Source organism: Eubalaena glacialis, chromosome 18 (assembly GCF_028564815.1).
Source record: "Eubalaena glacialis isolate mEubGla1 chromosome 18, mEubGla1.1.hap2.+ XY, whole genome shotgun sequence".
NCBI lineage: Eukaryota > Metazoa > Chordata > Mammalia > Artiodactyla > Balaenidae > Eubalaena > Eubalaena glacialis.
The window spans coordinates 59,385,820-59,403,490 of NC_083733.1; the positions used below are offsets into that span (position 1 = coordinate 59,385,820).

Genomic DNA, 17,671 nt, shown 5'->3' on the forward strand with positions numbered 1-17,671 from the left:
AAGGATGGGGGAGGGATGGAGGGAGACAAACAATAAGCAAGATACATAATAAATAACTGAATTACCTATGATGTTAGGAAGTGATGGGGATCAGGGCAAGGGAGTCAAAGTGCTGGGGTGGGCATGGATGCAGGACTAAATCGGGTGGTCTGAGTCTCGATACAGTATCCAGAACAACTTGAAGGAGGTGAAAGGGTGAGACACACAGACATCTAGAGGTTCCTGGGAATTAATTAACTTCTGAAAAAATGGAGGCAGGGTCCCAAGGAGCCATCCCCTGCTTCCTGCATTTAAATAACCATATGAGTTTCTTACTGCTGAGGTAACAAATGATTACAAACTTAGTGGCTGGAAACAACACAAATTCATGATCTCACAGTTTTGAAGGTCAGAAGTCCAGGTTGGCACAGCTGGTTTCTCAGCTGAAATCAAGCCGTCGCCGGCTGGTCTCTTTTGTAGAGGCTGTGGGAAGAATCTGCTCCCAGGCTCACTCAGGTTGTTGGCAGAATCCAATTCCTTGGAGTTTGGAAACCAAGGTCCCCATTTCGCCAGTTATCAGCTGTGGGCCACTCTTAGCCCCTGAGGCTTTTCCCCTGTCCTTGCACATGAACCCTGCGTCTCAGAGCCAGCAACACGCAACAAATCTCTCCCACGCTTGGAATCTCTCCACTTCCCTTTCTGCCGCACCTCTCCACTGTTTCCAGCTAGAGAAAATTCTCTGCTTTGAAGGGCTCGTGTCATTCAACTGGGCCCACCTGGGTAATCCAGGCTACTCTTCTCCCTACCTTGAAGTCTGTAACCTCAATTACATCAGCAAAGTCCCTTTTACTATGTAACAGGTTCATAACATATTCACAGACTGGGGCATGGGCGTCTCTTCTGCCTACCACAATGATGTGGTGTGAGGGCAGGATATCTACAGTTGAGGCAGCCATATTGAGACCATGAGGTAGCAAGCTGGGGAGGATACTCAACAAACTGAGGATGGAGGGATGAATGGAAGGATTTCACTGAGGCCTGGGACACCTTGTAAAGTAACAGTTATGGGTTTTGCCACTGTGAGCCAGGTTATCTTTTGTTTGCAGTGGAATGCATCCTAACTGGTACCCTGTCCAGTCACCATTGGAAATGTTTATTGGAATTGCTTACCTTGTGATGAAAACCCTGATCATTTAGAAGCCTAGAGTTTATGGGGCTTGTGCCCTTTGTCCTAGAGAATAATAAAACTTGTAAAACTTACTTTGAGAAGAAGCCTACTCAAAATGATTACTCTGTTTAAAAAGAGATTCCTGTCTAGCTCTCATTTATTCTATATGAAGAAACTGAGGCCCAGAGGGGACAGTGAAGTTTTTCTCCAGGGTCATACAAATGAGTCTTCTTGGAGCACCCGGGAAATTCAGTTATGTACAACTGACTTTTTGTGCCCACTGTGTAGGAAAAGCAGGAGCAGTATAAATGAGAAAAGGAAGGATGCAGTATAAAAGGACCCAGGGGATATACAAGAATTCATCCAAGGTGACAAAAGCCCAGAAATGGTGGAGCAGGGACGTGAACCCAGGTCTCTCTGCATGTGCGGCAGCTTGGCATATGAGGTCAAGTGCAGATCCTGGGTGACCCTGGGCAAGTCTCTGATTCTGTGAGCTTCCATTTCAACTGGAAAGAATAATATGCACAGCTTCTTCCTAAAGCTGTTGGAAGGCTTTCATGAGTAAACCCAGAACTATGACTGGTGCAGTTAGCTCTTTGTAATTTAGCAATATTTATGATTAACAATGATGTAATATAATATTATAATAGCTAGAAGTTAGTGGGCACTATATAAGTGTTAGTTATAATTTGACATGTTTACTTTAACAATGTTATTAAAAATAATAGATTTCGTGACCATTTACCAAATGCAGACACTGGCTAAGCCCCAGTGTTGCTAGTGAACTGTCAAGACAATCCTATGGATACATTTATCCCCATTTCACAGATGAGGAAACTGAGGCAGGAGGAGTTGGGTCACTTTTCCAAGATCACCACTGCTAGAAGGCGATGTCAGAGGATTTGAGCTCACTTCTGCTAACTGGGGAGCCCAAGATCTAATCACTACACTAAACTTGGGACAAGTGAGAAGTGCCCCACCCCCAGCCCCAGTCCTGGTCTCCAGGTCCTGGGGCACATTCCTCCCCTGCAGACCAGCCCCAGTCGATATCCCAGCTCCCTGCCCACACAGCTCCCAGAACTGCAGCCCCCAGAACTGCAGCCCCCTCTGAACTCCCCAGACACTCAGTCCCAGCTCTGTGACCACTGAAGAGCCCAGAGCTGATACCTGGGACCTCAAGACCCCGACGAAGTAGCCGGCCATCCCTGTGAGTGCCACGCCGATCAGGACACCCAATGTGATCCCCGCGATGCCCCCACCAGGAATGGCAGTCCTGAGCAAGGCTGGCTGCAGGTCATTCTCTGGAGCCCCTGCAGGAGAGAGAAACAGAGAGAGAGAGAGAAAGACAGACAGAGAGACACACATAGAGAGAGAGACAGAGAGAAAGAGAGAGAGGGAGAGAGATTGAGAGAGAGCAGGTACAAGGGCGAGTTTCAGGTCCTCTGAGCTGGGCATGCCCTTTGTGTGCCCTTTTTCCCCCCCACCCCCATTTTACAGACTGGAAAACTGAGGCCCAGAGAAGGACCAGATAACAGTTATAATAGTCATGGCTAATAGTGATAATGACCAGTAAACTATATGATCTCATTTATTGCTCAACATAACTCTGTAAGATAGGCTTTGTTAATATCCCCATTTTTCAGAGGGAGAAACTGAGGCACATAGAGGTTAAACTACCTAAGCAAGATCGCACGTGTGGTAGAGTTATAACTTGAAACATACTGATGCCGGAACCCATACTCTGAACCCCTCCATTATTCAGCTTCTGGGGATCATATTTATCTATTCCCCAATCAACAGACATTTATTAAGCACCTACTGTGTGCAAGGTACTTTTTTAGGTACTGGAGATATAGCAGGGAACAGAGCAGACAGAAATCCCTGCCATCCTGGAGCTTACACTTTAGGAGGGAAATGAGACAGAAAACACACAATGGGGCAAACAAGTATCATTAAACTCATGCCACTGTGATAAATGAGCAGAATGGGATGCTCTGTGAGGCTCTTACAGGAGGAGAGATCTAACCTGGGGTAATCAGGGAATGCTTCCCGGAGGTAATGACATTTAAGCTGAGATCCAAAGGTCAAATCCAAGATCGGTTGGTCAAAGGGTGAGTCTCCTGGGCAGAGTGACTGGCATTCATTCATTCATTCAGCAAACTGTTCTAGTCACTGAGGACACAGCAGGCAACAAGACAAACATGGTCTTTGCCCTCATGGATCTGACCATCTAACAGGGAGACTGATGATTAAAAAAATCAGTCTGACTGAGGGAAGTCAGAAAGAGGACAAATATCGTATGATACCGCTTATATGTGGAATCTTAAAAAATGGTACAAATGAACTGAGTTACAAAACAGAAGTAGAGTTAAAGATGTAAAAACCAATCGTATGGTTACCAGGGGGGAGGGGAAGAGGGATAAATGGGAGATTGGGATCGACATATACATACTACTATATATAAAATAGATAAATAATAAGGATCTACTGTATAGAGTTTCCTGTATAGCACAGGGAGCTCTACTCAATACTCTGTAATGACCTATACGGGAAAAGAATCTAAAAAAGAGTGGATATATGTATATGTATGGCTGATTCACTTTGCTGTACAGCAGAAACTAACACAACATTGTAAATCAACTATACGCCAATATAAATTTTTTTTTAAAAGTAAAATACTAAGAAAAAAATCAGTATGATAATTAAGTAAACCATCTACTGTGTTAGAAGGAGATAAGAGCAGGGGTCAGGGAAAGGAACCACAGAGCAGAAGAGACAAGGAGGAGTAGGAGAGTGGGCTGGTTTAGAATCTGAAATAGGTTAGTGAAGGTAGACGTCACTAAAAAAGAACATCTGAGCAAAGACCGGAACACAGGGAGGGAACCATGCTGATGTCACCTAGGGGAAGAGAAATCCTGAGGCAAGAGTATGTCAGGCGTGTCTGAGGAACCACAAAGTGGCTGGTGTGGCTGAGAGCAAGTGACAGGAGAGTCACAAGAGTTGAGTTTAGAGGTGTGAAGGGCAAACTATAGGAGGCGAGAGTGGAAACTGGGGGAACAATGAGGAGGTGACTGCCATGGGCCACGCAGCAGATGGTGGTGGCTTGACCAGGGTGGAGGCCATGGAGGAGGTGAGAAATGGTTCTGGATATATTTTCAGGGCAGAGCCAGTGGGATTGGACATGGGGAGGGAGAGAAGTTGGAGTCCATATATGACCTGAACATCTGCAAGGATGGAGTTTCCATCCGATGAGATGGAGAAGAAGTGGGTAGAGTGGGTTTTGAGGAGTGTGAGGGGTGCAGATTGGGCTGCGCTGAATTGGAGATTCCTATCAGACTTCCAAGTGGAGGCATCAGCAGACAACTGGAGATATGAGCCAGGAGTTCACCGAGAGGAACAGGCTGGATATATACATGGAGGACTCACCGGCCTATGGGTGGTGTTTAAAGCCATGAGCCTGGACCGGATCTATTAGCAGGGGAGCAATAGAGATGAGAAGTGACATGATGAGGCAAGAGGAGAACACAGCGGGCTCCAACCAGAGGAGTTCGAGAGCAGAGGCCTGAGTGGAGTCACAGGCTGCCAAGGCCTGCAGAACCAGATCACATCAGGCTCTGGTGGTCACCTGAGTGTTCTGAATGTGTCCTAAGAGCAATGGGAACACATGTAAGGGCTCTAAGCAGGAGAGCAAGGCCACCGACTTGCACTTTCAAAAGCTCACTCTGTATAGGTGATTCACTTTGCTGTATAGCAGAAACTAGCGCAACACTGTAAAGCAACTACACTCCAATAAAAATTAATTTAAAAAAAGAACTTGAGAGAGAATTAAAGTTAAATAAAAATCAATTATTACCTAGAAAATAAAATAAAATAAAATAATAAGAGCTCACTCTGGCTGCAGAGTTGATGTTGGGCAGGGCGGGACGATGGCACCATGGAAAAGGGAGACCAGTGAGGAAGAGGCTATTGTAGGTGTCCAGGTGACACATGTGACCTGTGTAGCTTGGACTAAGGTGGCCACTGTGGGAAGGAGTGATGAGCATGGCTTCCCAAGAGCATGAAAGATGAGTCTAGAGCCAGAATTCCAATCCCAGCCTCACCATTCACAGTCTCGGTGGCCTTGGCAGGTCACTTCACCTCTGTGAAGTCAGCTTTCTCCTTCTGTAAAGTGGAGGTAACGATGGTACCCCCCTGACGGAGTGGTGAGGAGGAGTAAATGAGCTCATATGTACAAGGCATTTAGGAGGGAGCCTGGGACCTTTGTGCTTTTGTGATTCTCGTATGGATGACCAGGGCCAGGATGAATCTGCGGGATGTTAGAACAGTAGATACGTCAAGAACAGAGAAGGAATAGGTTGGGGAGAAGACCGGTTTGTACCACGTTGGTCTCATGGATGCCTGTGAGATGTCTTAGCAATGAGCAAACAGCCATTATCTTTGAATGACCTGGAGCTAATGACGGTTGGTGCAGGAAGCAGCAGCTTCCTTGAGGCAGGCTGGGGTGCAATCCCAGCTCCTCTGCTTCCCCAATGCATCCTGTAAGACCAAACCACCGTGCAGTCATTGTTCCCATGACGGCCCTCTGGTGGGTTGCTTGCAAAGGTGTCCCCATTAGGCTCTTCCCTGAATACATGCCCTTTGCAATGTTGCAAAGGTGTCCCCATTAGGCTCTTCCCTGAATACATGCCCTTTGCAATGTGACTTTCCACCTCCTCCTACCTCTTGAATGAGCTGGTCATGTGATTTACTTTGACCAATAGAATGGGAAGAAGGGAAGTTATGCAAATTCTGAGCATAGACCTTAAAACTGGAGGCTTCTGCTTTCACCTTAGATTAGTATTATTCTCCTCCTCCTCCTCCTCCTTCTTTTCCCTCTTCCCTCCCTCCCCTCCTTCTTCTCCCTGCCCCTCCTTTTTCTTCTCCTTCTCCTTCTCCTCCACCTCCTCCTCCCTCCCTCCCCTTCTCCCTCCCTCCCTCCATACCCGCCCCCTGCCCCGTCTCTCTGTCTGTCTGTCCGTCTGTCTCTCTCTCTTTCTCTCTCCAACCCCTGCCTATGCATGAGAATAAGCCCAGGCTAGCCTGCTGGAGGATGAGATACCAAGAGCCTAGGCCATCCTACACCAGCTAGCCCTCAAACATGTGAAAGAGCCCAGCCAAGATCAGCAGAGCCACCTACCCAACCCACGGCTGACCACAGATGCATGAGTGATCCAGTCAAGTCCAGGAGAATCACCCAAAGATTTGTGAGTCATAATCAATGTTTACTGTCTTGAGCCACTGAGTTTTGGGGGAGGGGTTATACAGCTTTATTGAGATACTGTATGGCTGACACAAACCCCGACACCACCTGTATAAGGGCAAGGGAGCCTGAGCCATTGTCACCATGACATCTCCACACCCACCTGAGATCCGGATCTTTCCATTGGCTGAGCTGCAAGGGTGAGTGATGCTGTTGGAGGCTTCACAGGTATACCTACCCTCCTGGCCCAGGGAGACCTCAGGGATGACCAGGTGCTGAGTGGCAGGGCCTGGCTTCCCATCGACCTCCCAACGGTACTGGGCAGGGGGCTTTGAGTCAGCAAAGCAGGACAGGGTGAGGGCTGGCCAACCCTGTCCTCTGGGTCTGGAGGGTTGACCATGGGAGGGTCTGGGCCATCTGCAGAGAATTGAGAGGGTCAGGCCACCGGGAAGAGGAAGGTCTGTCTCATCAGAGCCTGTGGGGCCATTGACCCCCAGGACACTTTTTCATCCCCACCCAGTGGACAACAGCATTTGAGACTTGACCATCCCTCTTCTGCCTGCTTTCCTCTTGCTTTTCTGCACTCTATTCTCCCCCAAGCAGCCAGAGGGACCCTGTTCAGTCCCTACCCGGACCTATGTCACATGTCATCCCTCCTCTGCACAAAGCCCTTCGTTGTCTCCCATCTCACACACAGTAAAAGCCAAAGCCTTCACCAACGGCCCACAGGCCCTGTGCTATCTGCCCCTGTTACCTCTTTTGCAGGAAGGCAGACCTCGTCTCTTTCACTCTCCCCCTTCACTCTACTTCATTCACCCTTGACCCCCTTGCTGCTCCTCAAACGGCCCCAAGCACACGCCCACCTCCAGGCCTTGGAATTTGCAATCTCCTCTCCCCCAAAATATCCACATGGCATGCTCCCTCATTTCCTCCAGGTCTTCTCTTCAAAAGACTTTTCTGACCACTCTCTGCCACTCTCTCTTCTCTCACTTTGGTTCGTCCTTGCACCAATCACCACCCGACACTGTATTTTTATTTGCTTATTTGTTTACTGTCTTCCTCCTCCCACTAGCATGTCAGTGCCATGGAGCATGGACTTCTGTCTGTTGTGGTCACTGCTGTGTCCCCAGCACCTAGCACAGTGCCTGCCACACAGTAGGTGCTCAACACATGTTGGTTAAATAACTCTCAAGCCCACCCCCCTTGGCTGCTCAGATACTACTCTCCACTCCCTGCCCCTGACCACCCCGTCAATCCCTCTGTGGGCTCCTCTTCCTCCGCTGGAGCCCTGAGTCTGGTGGACCCCGGGACTCACACTCCTTAGCTTTCTACCCTTCTCATTTTATACACCCCCGCTCAAGACAATCTCATGCACTCCTAAGGCTTAAATCACCACCTCCAGTGTGTTGAGTCCCAAACTGAGTTCTCCAGTCAACTCCTCTTTCTAAGCTTCACACTCATCTATCTGCTGGATGCTGGATGTCTCCGTAGCACCCCAAGCTCACCAGGTCCAACGCTGAACTTGGTGTCTGTATGAACCATGTCTTTTATTTGTTATATTCTGATGCTTTGACATCTTGGAGCTTTTGGGGGGTGGGGGAGGACTTGAATCCTGGGAGGACTGCCCCTCCCAGGGCTAGCCAATTCCTAGAGATATTAAATAACTTACTCACGAGCAAGTTTTGCAAATGCAAACCAACCAAACCAGAGCCCACACCTGAATCACCTCCTTTATCATCTGTCACACTCCAGGCTACTATCTATCTGCCCTAACCACCCTGGGGCAGGTCCCAGACAACGAGGGACAGCCTCTATGCCCCCAGAACCCATTGAGATTACTCAAACTAGCCAATCCTAAACCTGCTTACTCTGTCTCCCCCATTTCTTCCTACAGAAACCGCAGTAAAGAATCTTGCTCACGGTTTCCTCTGCCTCCTGGCTGACCCTGGTGCTTCCCCATGTAGCCCTCGTGGTGTAGTGCACCCCCTCCTTTTGTGAACTGTAACACACTATCTTTTCAATGGCAATTGTCTCCAGATCTGTTGGCCTTACTGAACCTCAAATTTCCAAATGAACATACTATATTTTAAAACAGTGTCTGCCCTCAAAAGCTGCTTCTCCTTCTGGCTTCCCATCTCAGAAGGTGGCACTGCTCTCTATCCCATCACTAAGGCCAGAGATGGAGAAGTCTCATCAGTCCTCCCTCCCTTGTGCCTCAGGATGCATCACCTCCATCCCCTCCCTGTGGTCCTCACCCTGGTTCATTCTTTATCATCTATCCTCCTGATTGTTACTGAGCCTCCGGAATGGCCTTTTCATTTCCCCCAATCCATCTTCAACATGACAGGCTGGAGAATATTTAAATACAAATATTAAAATGCAAATCTGACCATGTCACTCCTCTATTTAAAACCCTTCCAAAGCTCTCCGGTGCCTTTAGGGGTAAAGAACAAATCATTGGCAAGGACTTCAAGACCTTGCACGATACAACCCTGAGTCTCCAGACTCATCTTTCACTCTAGTCACTTCTACTCCTATTTTTCTGCGTTTCCATGATCTCTCTTGCTACTTTGTGCCTCTGGACCTTTGCACAAGCTGCTCTCTCCACCTAGAACATTATTATCCCTAACCTTGTCACCTGGTTCTTCCAGATTCATCTTTCAGGTCTTCTTTTCCAGGAAGCCTTCCTTGACCCCCAGGCTTGGTCAAGCACCCCTGCTGGGTTTCCTCCAGCCTCCTAGATTCCCGCATATCGGCCCTGCCCACTCTGGGCTGCCACTGTCTTGGGACAGGTCTGTCTCCTCCACTGGACTAGAAACCCCAGGAGGACAGGACCAGGGATCTGCTTTGTTTCCTGTTGCACACTCCAGACCTAACACAGTGCTTTGGTGCACAGTCAGCCTCTAAATATTTTCAATTTATTGAATAATTAAGAGTCAATCAAACATCATGCATTAATTAGCAATGACAACAGCTGTCATTTACCATGTTCCTACAATGTGCCAGATACATTTTCAGGTACTGTAAATGCTTTCATTCATTTGACTCTCCACCAAATCCTATAGTGTAGGTTTTATCATTCCCATTTTAACAATAGGGAAACTGAGGCTCGGAGTACAAAAACCACTTCCCCAAGGCCACACGCTCATTAATTCATACATTTAACGCATATTTACTGAGGACCTACTTGGGTGCTGAAAAGAGATCCGTGAGCTAATCTCCCACCCAGTGGAGTTTGTATATTGCTGATGCAGCTAGGGTTTCACGTCCTGCACATGGGGTTTGCAAGCTTTTCTAAATGCCCAGCTGGATCCGCTGCTGGGAAGTCGGTAACATGTCTCATAATGGGACGGGGTACCTCTGGCCTGGAGAGACTTAAATAGGACCCCCAACCAATATGAGGCCTTTATGCAAATAATAAAAGTCCCCTGCCTTAGGGCAGACACCACCAACTTGGCCACCAGAACCAGCTGGACTTCAGCCCCTGCTTCACTGCTCAGCCACACCTCTGTGGTACCCCCACCCATCCTTTAGCAAGGCCCTCGACTCACAAATGACTTTGACGAGAATATCGCTGGTGGCTCAGTTCCAGCTCTCACACTGGCAGAGTCCCATGCTGTTCCTCGTGATGTTCTGCAGAGTCCGTGTCCTATGGTCTGAGGACAGCTCCCTGCAGCCTCCAGGGAAGAGATTCTGGCCACTGACTTACCACTGGAGGGCCACAGTGCTCCCTGGGGGGAAGCAGTGCAGGCTGATGGATTCCACATGCTCCACTGGGGCTAAGTTATTGGCTGTGACACTGGGCTGGGGAAGTGTCTCTGCAGGAAAATTAGGAAGAGGTAGAAATGTTGAGTCCTGACAGATCATAGGCTAATCTGTCCACCCAATCACCTGTCCATAAGTTCATCTATTTACCCACCAGCTCAGCCATTCATACATCTATCCACCCAGTGGTTCACCCTTCCTTCCTCCTTCCTCCTTCCTTTCCTTCCTTCCTTCCTTCCTCCCTCCCTCCCTCCCTCCCTCCTTTCCATCCTACCCACAAATCCACCGTCCCACTGAGGCAAGAAAGATACAACTTGGAACGATGTACAAGCCCCCTTGTCCTTGTCCTTTGAAGTAAAAGGCTGACTCAAGAGTTAATGATTAGGGGGACTTCCCTAGTGGCGCAGGGGTTAAGAATCCGCCTGCCAATGCAGGGGACACGGGTTCCATCCCTGGTCCGGGAAGATCCCACATGCCGTGGAGCAACTAAGCCCATGTGCAACAACTACGAAGCCTGCGCTATAGAGCCCGCGTGCCGCAACTACTGAGCCCATGCACCTCAACTACTGAAGCCCACGCGCCTAGAGCCCGTGCTCGGCAACAAGAGAAGCCACCGCAGTGAGAAGCCCGCACACCACAACGAAGAGTAGCCCCCGCTCGCCGCAACTAGAGAAAGCCCCATCAACGAAGACCCAACGCAGCTAAAAAAAAAAAAAGTTAATGATTGAGAAATGTGAAGATGCAGAAACAAAGAATAGCTGTTGGCTGGGGAACTGGTAACAAATTAGACTCTAAACCAGCCACACTGCAGAATCACCAAACTCCCAGTTCCCTGAAAGATAGAGATAAAGGCCTGACACATTCCTAAGTTGTTGTTACAGGAAGCAGACCCCACCAGCTGAAAACTGCCGGCCGCAAGCACGTAGACCCCAGACTGGCTGAAACCAGAAGGTTGATGATGCTTGAAACTTCTCCTTGATGCCAACCCATCGGAGAATTGTCCACGAGCTGATCATGCCCTGCTCCTTGAACACTAGAAAACTCCTCACTACTGTTGCCGAAATCCCGGCTTCTCTGTGCACTGATGCCAAACAGAAATACGGAGACAGAGATTTTGGAGGAAGAAAGAGATGGCTTTATTTTTGTGCCAGGCAGAAGGGAAGACACAGCAGGCTAGCGCCTCAAAAACTGTGCCCCCCCCCCCCACTCTGGGGATCGGAGAAGATTTTATACGCAGGGCTCGAAGTCAGGAGTGTATGATAAGGATCAAAGTAGTGAAGGTCTTACATTCTTCTTCTTGCATTATTTCAAAACAGTCACAGCTGGCATCAGGCAGCCCGGTAATTGGGTCCGTTTGTCTCTGTGTTATAGGTCTGCGACCTTTTTTCTGAAATGCAAATGCTACAAGAGGTAATTTGCTACAAGGGAGTGCAGGATGTAATTCACATAGTGTTAAAGAGTAATAGGTTAGCTTTGTGAAGTACTAATCTAGTTGCAGACACTACAGATTAGTAACAGTTTAAAAAAACAACAACAAACTAGGAGTGATTAACTCTTTCAGGCCCGGTTATGTTTCTTCTCTAGTCTGTTCACTGTTCCCTTTATTTTCCTTGTTCTCAGGGGAGGGGAAACTTCATTTCTATTTTTGCTGCAACACTACCTCCTCCAGGGTGGGACACACAGTTTTGAGGGCATTAGCCCACTGTGGCCCCCTTTGCCTGGCAAAGCAATACAGCTACTCTTTTCTACTTCACCCAAAACTCATGTCTCCGCATTTCTATTCGGCACCAGTGAACAGGGCCAGGTTTTGGCAACAGGCTGGGCCCAAGGAGAGTCTCCTTATGTATAGGCATTAGACAAAAAACCAAAAGCACCTCCTTGTTTTGCACTGAATGAGATCATGAAGCATGGAGGGGACGGCATCAGCAACAAGAACATAAATTAGACTTTGATTAAACTTTGTGACACCTGAATAGGGAACCCTGACCACAAAAACCTGCAGAGCATGGCCGAGCACGTGCAATAAAAATGCACAGGCTGCAAATGACCACTCTACAACCTTCCACGTGCGGCGCTTGACTAGTAAGGAAAAATTTAAGGGGAAATGGCTCTTAGAGCTACGTGCGGTGGCTTCGGGAGCCAGACCCGCAATAGTGGAAGCTGATGTAACCAGGTGCAATCAATATCCCACCCCATCCTCCCAACAATGAATACCCCACCCCTAACTGAAAACACCTCCACCCATTCAAGGAACTAAAATGAAATAAAAAGGGGGGTCAGAAAACCCCTCGGGTGCTCCCCACGGGCGAGGACGCCGGCATTCTTCCCTAAGTGCGTGCTTTCGCTTCTTAATTAACTGCTTCTTTGTTTCTCTCTATGCCTCAACCTCTAGGTGTTTTTCCTTTGTGCTCCTCAGCCAAATTCTTCTGGAAGAGTAGAACAAAAGCCTGGACATTTAATTCAGCCTGCCCAGCATCACCATCTATCTACCTGCTCAGCCGTCCATACATGCGCCTATCCATCTGTTGCCAGAGTTGCCACCAGACCCTTGCTCAAAACCCACCTACCCCTCCCTTGAACAGGAACTAACGTAATATCTTTAAGTCACTGGGTCTGGACACAAAGAAAGGAAGCTATAGGAAGAGAAAACCAAAAACCAGATAGAACCAAATAAATTCATCTAAGCGATGTTATTATTTGCAAAGCAGAAATAAAGTCACAGATGTAGAGAACAAACTTATGGTGACCAAGGGGGGAGGGGTTGGGATGAAGTGGGAGATTGGGATTGACATATATACACTATTATGTATAAAACAGATAACTCATGAGAACCTACTTATAGCACAGGGAACTCTACTCAATGCTCTGGGGTGACCTAAATGGGAAGGAAATCTAAAAATGAGTGGATATGTGTATACGTATAACTGATTCACTTTGCTGTACGGCAGAAACTAACACAGCATTGTAAAGCAACTATACTCTAATAAAAATTAAAAAAAAACAAAAACACAGAACCGGATGAAAGTAAGATGGTGAGGAGTCTGACCTCCAACAGACCGGAGCCTCATTCTATGCTGATTTTACTACATTAGCAAACTAAATGACACACCTACCCCAACAGCCATGACCAGAAGGCAGAGATCAAAAAGGGACAGTAAAGGGGTAACACCCCCGTTCCAGGAAAGCCCTGCCTCTTTCCCAGAAAACTACTGCCTATGCCTCCCCATCATTCGTCTCACTCCTCCCCGCCTTGTCCCTACCCCTTAAAAGAAAATCCCTCCCACCCTCCCAAGAGGGAGGGGATATGGGGACATATGTATACATATAGCTGATTCACTTTGTTATACAACAGAAACTAACACAACATTGTAAAGCAATTATACTCCAATTAAGATGTTAAAAAACTAAACTAAAATAAAATTCATTAAAAAAAAAAAAAAGGCAAATCCCTCTCACCGTTAAGGTTAAGAAGTTGATTTGTGAACTAAGTTCTGGCTTCTCCAGTCTCTGGCTGTTGGATGAAGCTTGTGCTGCTTCAATCTCAGCTTTGGTTTCCTTTGTTGGCTGTGCAAACCCAAATGGAAAAAGAATCTTCCCCGCTGAGGCGGGGGTCTCAGCCTGGTTAGAGCCCAAGTGGGGGTCCATATGACCTAGTACAGTAACACACCTATTCATTCATTCATTTATTCATTCACCCACCAAGCCATCCATTGATCATCCCTTCTATATACTTACTTAATAAATAAACACTTCTGGAATACCAAATATACCCCAGGCTCAGTGCTAAGTGCTTTACAGATATAATCTGATTTAATCCTCACACCTATACTTCAGGAGGGAGGGGTTTTAACACCATTTTACAGGTAATAAAACTGAGCAAGCAATAATAAGACCTTTCATATATCGAGTACATACTTTGTACTAAATACTTTATATGTGTGACCTTGTTTGACCCTCGTAACAACCCTATGAGATCAGGGCTATTAAAATCGCCTTTTCGTTAATGAAGAAACTGAGGCCCCTTTCCTTCCTCCGTGATCGACATCACGCCCAGGGTGACTTTCCACACAGCTGAGATGCATCCTCTGTGTCTTCTCTGAACCACAGGGATGCTGAGATGCGTTCTGAAATGACATCCTTTGACACTCTTAAGTCACAACCACGACATACAAATAAATGAAGGATCTCAGAAGGTGAAAGTGCAACAAGTGAGAAAAAAAATTATTCATCCCCAAATGACTCTGATACCAACGTTTTTTTAAAATCTGGAAATAAGATAAATCTGCTCCTGGTAAATTCTGGTCTTCTCGTGTGGTACGATGGTCAACCTCATCCCAAAAAGAAGGTGGAGGACAGATAACCTGATGTGATGCCTTCTTGATTTTATATAAATATATATATATATATTTTTTTAATTTATTTTATTTATTTATTTATTTATTTTTGGCTGTGTTGGGTCTTCGTTTCTGTGCGAGGGCTTTCTCTAGTTGCGGCAAGCGGGGGCCACTCTTCATCGCAGTGCGCGGGCCTCTCACTGTCGCGGCCTCTCTTGCTGCGGAACACAGGCTCCAGACGCGCAGGCTCAGTAGTTGTGGCTCACGGGCCTAGTTGCTCCGCGGCATGTGGGATCTTCCCGGACCAGGGCTCGAACCCGTGTCCCCTGCATTGGCAGGCAGATTCTCAACCACTGCGCCACCAGGGAAGCCCATAAATATATTTTTAAGAGATCAGAGTGTGCTCTCTCAGAGATGAAACATTTCTGGAAATTTAAAAACACTGAATAAACATGAAATTGGAGGTCAAGCAGAGCAGCCTTGAATCTTAGGGCTGGAATGGCCCTTTCAGACTCTGGAGTTAGATGATTTTGTCACACAAATGGGAAAAGAAAGACCAGACAAATCCCACAAGGGTGGCCTGTCTGGTCTATCGCTGGATGCTGGCTGAGCTGGTTGCCCCCTACCCTTAAGAAAATACACATAGTATATAAAAGCTGCACGGCACATCATTATGTATTGTTCTAAAGCAGCATTCGTGAAATTTTGTTAAACTAAAAAAGCTGGTTGCAAAACAGTATGCATAGTACACTCTCCTTTTGTAGCAGAAAATGCACGTGTCTTTATTAATTTATAGGAATAGGACCAGGGAAAGAATCTGTCAGATGATATACCAAAGTACCAGCAGTGGTCACCTCTGGAATAGTAGGGCTTTCCTCCATTTTCATTTCCTTTAAAAAAGTATCCCCATTGTCTACTTTTTTTTGCACTGAATATACAGTATGTGTTCAATAAAGAAACAGTCCAGAGAATTTCCTGGTGGTCCAGTGGTTAGGACTCCAAGTTTTCACTGCTGAGTACCCGGGTTCAATCCCTGGTTGGGGAACTAAGATCCCACAAGCTGCACAGTGCGGGCAAAAATAAAAGAAAATAAAAAGAAAGAGTTCAAATGTAGGATGTAATGTGGCTCTATATTAATTAACATAGATGGATATTGAAGATTAGAAGATTAAAGTTTAAAAACAAATTAAAATGGTAAGTAGAGTATGATACTATTTTTGTTTAAAACTACATATATTTGAGTGTAGATATGACAATAGGGGGATTATAGGAGCTATGTAGTTGTCTCTGGGAAGCTCCACTGCCTACTTTACCTTTTCTACAATTAATGTGCAATTTACTCAAAATATGAAAAGGTGGCATATGATATTTTTAAAAAGCAGCCCCTACCAATTACAAGTCGCTTTGTTGGATTAAGAATGTAAAAACGTATTTTGGGGCTTCCCTGGTGGCGCAGCAGTTAAGAATCCGCCTGCCAATGCAGGGGACATGGGTTCGAGCCCTGGTCCGGGAAGATCCCACATGCCACGGAGCAACTAAGCCTGCGCGCCACAACTACCGAGCCTGAGCTCTAGAGCCTGCGAGCCACAACTACTGAGCCCACATGCCACAACTACTGAAGCCCGCACGCCTACAGCCCGAGCTCCGCAACTAGAGAAGCCTCTGCAATGAGAAGCCTGCGCGCCGCAATGAAGAGTAGCCCCTGCTCGCCGCAACTAGAGAAAGCCGCACGCAGCAACAAAGACCCAATGCAGCCAAAAATAAATAATAAATAAATAAATTTATAAAAACCAAAAAAAAAAAAGTATTTTGTATAACATGGGTTAGAGAAATCTTGCTGAATATATCGATAAGTGGAACAGCCAAGAAAAGAATCCTAAAAACAAAAACAAAACAAACAAACAAACAAAACTCTATTAACAAAGTCCTGGGGCAAGGAATGACTTCTCACTTGATTTATTTTTCTTTTTTTAATTTTGGAGATTTCACCTTTAACTAATAACCTTCAACCCTGGCTTCATACCTTAGTCCATTTGTGCTGTTATAACAAAACACACACTGGGTGGCTTATAAACAACAGAAATTTATATCTCACAGTTCCAGAGGCTGGAAGTCCAAGATCAGATGCCAACATGGTCAGGTTCTAGTGAAGACCTTCTCCCTGGTTCTCACTGGGTCCTCACATGGTGGAAGGGACTAGGGAGCTCTCTGGAGCTTCTTTTATAAATGCACTAATCCCACTCATGAGGGTCCATCCTCACGACCTAATCACCTCCCAAAGGTCCCACCTCCTAATACCATCACCTTGTGGGTTAGGATTTCAACATAGGAATTGCTTTTTGAGGTGTGGGATGGACATTCAGACCATAGCAATACCTGCGACAGTGATGCTGGTGTCCACACTGCTGTGCAAGCTGGACTTAGAGTCTGAAGCCTTGCAGGTACAGATGCCCGAGTGTGCCCTGGAGAGACTGGAAATGAAAAGGGTCTGGCCCTCAGCCCTGGGGACCCCACTGATGCTCCAAGTGTATTGTGCAGGGGCCTGGGAGATGGCCAGGCAGATCAGGGTGGGGTTAGAACTGGTCACAAAATCTGAGTCTGGAGAGGTCATGGTGGGGGTGGCAGGGCCATCTGCACCAAGAGAAAAGTGTCCTAATTGGGACATTTAGCTCAGAGCTGGAAGCCCCGCACGTTGAGGAGGGCACGCAGTAATACAACATAAAGGTTTGCCCAGTGAATGAACGAATGAATGAATGAACGAACAAACTATTGCAGTAGTCTCATCACTGTTGTGTCTTGTGTCCCTCATTGCCCCTTGTAGAATGTCAGCTCCATGAGGACAGGGATGCTTGCCTGTTCACCGCTTGGACTCAAATAACATTCAGCATACGTGGCACACAGTAGGAGCTCATAATATAGTTTTCAAGAGAAGGGGAGGGGAGAGGAAAGAGAGAGAGAGAGGGAACTGGATTCAAGTTCCCATCTTTACTCCTGACACTATGAGATCTCGGGCAAGATCCTCCCCCTTTTTTTTTTTTTTTTTTGTTATTCACTCCCCTTTCTTATCCTTGGTTTCCTTGTTTGTAAAATGAAGGCTCTCTGAAAATTCTTTCAGTTCTGCAAATATTTATGGTTTGGGGTCTGGAATTTCTGGGAGATTGGAGTCCTGTGACCTCCACCTGACTT

At 46.8% G+C, this 17,671-nt stretch overlaps 1 pseudogene; it reads right to left on the reverse strand.

The window, feature by feature from the left end:
• Window positions 1-1,969: 1,969 nt before the first annotated feature.
• LOC133077705 (carcinoembryonic antigen-related cell adhesion molecule 5-like) lies at window positions 1,970-17,096 on the reverse strand (annotated as a pseudogene).
• Between the last annotated feature and the right edge of the window lie 575 nt (window positions 17,097-17,671).